The following is a 4,360-nucleotide window of genomic DNA, read 5'->3' on the forward strand; positions in this document are numbered from 1 at the left end:
TTTGAAGATAAAATTAAGTACATCAGTTCTGACTGGTTAACCAATATTCAATATTCAAAATGTTCTGTTTAATTGAGCATATTTTTGGTCAAAAAGTTTCATAAAGTCGTCACTGGAAAATAACCAGTGGTCTGGTTATTAGTCAGCTTGGACACCATAGTAAATAGGAATCTAGGATTATTTTTGTTTATTTCAATTAGTTCTGATAGATACTAGATGATTTGGCGGCACTAAGAGCCTTTTTGTAGCTACCCATAGCCTCTTTCCATGCTAGTTCGAACACCACTAGTTTAGTATGATGCCACTTACATTCTGTAAGGACATAAAACTTATAGGTCCTGCAGGCCCCAACTCTGATCAGCCTGCATCAGTCTATTTCAGAGCTCCGCTGGCCCAGGCAAGACTGGACTCAACTCGTCAAACCACCCCTTTTAAGGAAGGCAAAGGCCTGCCGGCTCCTGAGAGACTGGATAGGAATAACTGGAGCAGCACAGAAAAAGCAAGACCTTTCACCCCCGGAGTGACCAGAGTTCCACAATCAATCCACAGCAACAACAGCTGTCAGCCTCCAGACACAGACACCTTTTCCACTATAAACAGGATAACTCAGCACACATAGATGTTAGGGACAAATACACGCATGTTTGGTCTCGTTTGAATAGGCATGAGACGAGGAGTATTATACTCTCAGATTTAAGGCAGTATAGCTTTTCCTAAGAGAAATACAGAAACTTCGGCTCAACCCACCAAACTGAGAGAGATTCTCTCATGGTAGAACAAGGGAATTACAACCACCCCCTAAAGTGATCTGATTGGCTGGGGACTTGAGAACCAAGGTCAGCAATGCCCCTAAAATTAACCATTGACCGAAATTAGTCAGTCTTCAGAAACATGCCATCACCTGGTCTGGATACTTAAGGAAGGGCTTCAGAAGTAGTCGGGGAGTCACTCTGTAATCAGAGCTCCCGCAGAGAACTGGGTGAAAGTCTATCTGTAGTCAGATACTTTCCACAGAACTTTGTTCACTCTCAGCTGAGGAATGTGATTGTTTAATATTGTATTTGTCCAAATGTATTTACAAGTATGTGTCCACATGTCAATAATTGTATATTGTAGTATTTTTAATAAATGTTGTTTCGATTACTTTATGACTGTCTGATTTGCTAACTTCTTCATAAACTTTCCAGATTGGACTTCTATCCTTATTAGGACTATGGTGGTAAATACTATCTTGCAGCCTCTGGGTTAAATCCCATTTATTTATCCGGGTCCCAAACTTGACTGCCCAAGTTAAGTTAGGTGGATACCAAAACTACACCTCTGGAGTTCGCACACGCTGATGACAGGTACCGGTCTACCCTCTGAGGGGCGTACACACTATGTTCCTAGGCACCGGGCATAGTCCCTGAGACGCTCACATGGTAAGACAATGGGTGGCATCGGCGGAGGCCCAAAGTAAACCTCGTACAACCTTTTTTATTTTTAACTGAGCAATTTTCTCTAGTGGAATTAAGCATAGATGCTAAATAATCCGTAATGCTATCAAGTTCAGCAGAATTCGACATTAGTTTGGTTGAAAACGATAGCTCAGGGAGGTTATCGATAAAGTTACTTGCTGTATTTGACGTGATTGTACGTTTGGCATATAGAAGCGAGTCGGGGGGCTAATATTTTGAGCAAGGGAAATATTGAACGCAATAAGATGATGGTCAGAGATAATACTGGACTGAGGCAGTAGAGTTGAATACATGATATGAAGACAACTGGATCACAACTGGATCACGGGGGAATCATAAGCAGGGAAGAACACACAGGCAAACAGCAGCAGCAACATTAAAGGCAGGACTGAGAAGCACATTTATACAAGGCTAAGCAGGGAGCAAACTAGAGGCACCTGAAATGAGTAACACAAGGGCAGGAAGGAGAGGTAAAACAAACGCGGAACAGGCATGGCACGTTATACCACACTAGGGAGGAAACGGGAGGTTCAGGAGGGCAGGGTGTGGCAGGGATCCGTTTCAAAATTTAATTTTGGCTTGTACAAACCTTGGTAAAAGCTGCAAAAGATCGATCAACCACTTTCTGAGCTATTGTCTTAACAAACAAAGCATCTGTTGGGGTGGCGGTGTCTGGGGAATACCATGTGTAATACACCTTGTGAAGATTTATATGTAAAACAAAATATTTTTTGATTCTATCACACATATAGAAATTATCCATCCATCCATTTTCCAAACCGCTTATCCTATTGGGTCGCGGGGGGTCCGGAGCCTATCCCAGAATCAATGGGCACGAGGCAGGGAACAACCCAGGATGGGGGGCCAGCCCATCGCAGGGCACACTCACACACCATCCACTCACACACACACACCTACGGGCAATTCAGCAACTCCAATTAGCCCCAGCATGTTTTTGGACTGTGGGGGGAAACCGGAGTACCCAGAGGAAACCCCACAACGACATGGGGAGAACATGCAAACTCCACAGACATGTGACCCAGGCGGAGACACGAACCCGGGTCCCAGAGGTGTGAGGCGACAGTGCTAACCACTGCACCACCATGCCGCCCCTTATAGAAATTATTCTAGGTTTAAATAGTAATTTAGCTGAGTAACTAGGCTGAAATTCTAGATAGTTGCAATTTTAAGAATTATTACTATTATTCACAGCTTTTAAGCATGCAGTTGGATGACGGATGGATGGATATTCAGCCACCAGAAATGCCAATTGTTGTTAAGAGGATCAAAGTCTGCAAAGTAGTATGCAGGGTTTAAGGCCAGAACACAGCATACTCTCCGACAGAAAGCATAAAGTTCACTGGGGGAATTTCTGTGGCCACTGCCTGAACAGCATGTGTGGAGAAAGTTTATGAGGGTCGAGCCATGCAGAGCTGCTGGCCCTGGCATGTAATGATGAATCACAAATCAGTTAAAAATCGGTGCAAATGCATGAAGATTTAAACCGGCTGATGTGGAAAATGAATCACTATTGTAGGAGTACTTCACAGTACTTTAACAGAAAAACTGGTGTAATATTACATTTGATTTCACAATGTGAGTTTGACGTCAGATGTCACTGCGTATCACGTCGACATCGTACGTCAGTTTTTGGTTTTGAGCGAACGCGAGATGATGAATGAATTTGAAACTGAGGACGGCACAGTGGTTAGTGCTGGCTTCGGTCCAGGGCCCTTTCTGTGTGGAGTTCGCATGCTCTCCCCGTTTTCGCCGGGGACTCCAGGTTCCTCCCACGGTCCAAAAGCATGCAGGATAGGTTGACTGGTGAGTCTAAATTGGCCCTGTAGTTGTGTGAGTGTGTGCGACCTGCGGTGTGTAGGTGACTGCCTGGGCTTGGTTCCTGTCTGCGCCCCTTGTTCCCGGGATAGGCTCCGGTCTCCCCCGCGATCCCAGTTGGGATTAAGTGGTTTCAGAAAATGGATGGATGGACGCACTGCCCGATCTTCAATTGGCGGTGTGGCAGCATATTAGCTTTCCGGTAATCACAAACGAGGAGGAAACAGCGAGAAAAGCACAGACAAGACATAAACTGCATGCAAACATTGTAATAGACTGATAACATACACAAACAGGTCCACTGGCACCACCGTGAGCTGAGTGAAGATTATTAAAAGGGCAAAGCACGCTAAAAAGCTGCACATGCAAACCTTAGCTTATTTATTTGATTTATTTTTTTTTATTTACTTATTTTGATTTGGGATTTTTTTCAACAGTATTTTATTCAAATTCAGTTGCACTGTTCACAACAGTGTCAACAGTTCAGAAAGATAAATATAAGAATATTTTTGAATATATTTGTCTGCAGCTCATTCTGCAAAAAATGAGAAAATTGAACTCAGAATCGTGAATCGTATCAAATGGTGAGTTGAATGTATCGTTACATCCCTAGTTCTTACAGTAGTACTATGGTATGGTGGAGCCACATGACAGGAAGGCAGTACATTGCGAAGTCTGTTAAGAACATCATTCGCACTGAACTGCCCTCCATTGACCAGCTGTACTTTAACTGCCACAGTAACAAGGTTCAGTCTATAATCCAGGACTCTGACCACCATCCACAAACACTGACTAGCAGATTCATGAACAGCTTCATTCGCCAAACAATTCAAACCTGCAGCTTTTGCATCCCCTGTAACAGTCATTTCCACGGCAGCTGCACTGTACAGCTGTTACTGCACTTTATCCACCACTGACCACGTATCATCCAGTTTTGTCCTGCTTTGTATCGCACTGTTTCTGCACCATGTTGTCTTGTACTCCCTTGTGTTGTTATGCACCATCTGTGTTGTTCTGAGCAGTGCCATGATGCAATATTACAAAAAGATCTTGAGGAAATGCAGAGT

This window comes from Brienomyrus brachyistius, unplaced genomic scaffold, assembly GCF_023856365.1.
Source record: "Brienomyrus brachyistius isolate T26 unplaced genomic scaffold, BBRACH_0.4 scaffold236, whole genome shotgun sequence".
NCBI lineage: Eukaryota > Metazoa > Chordata > Actinopteri > Osteoglossiformes > Mormyridae > Brienomyrus > Brienomyrus brachyistius.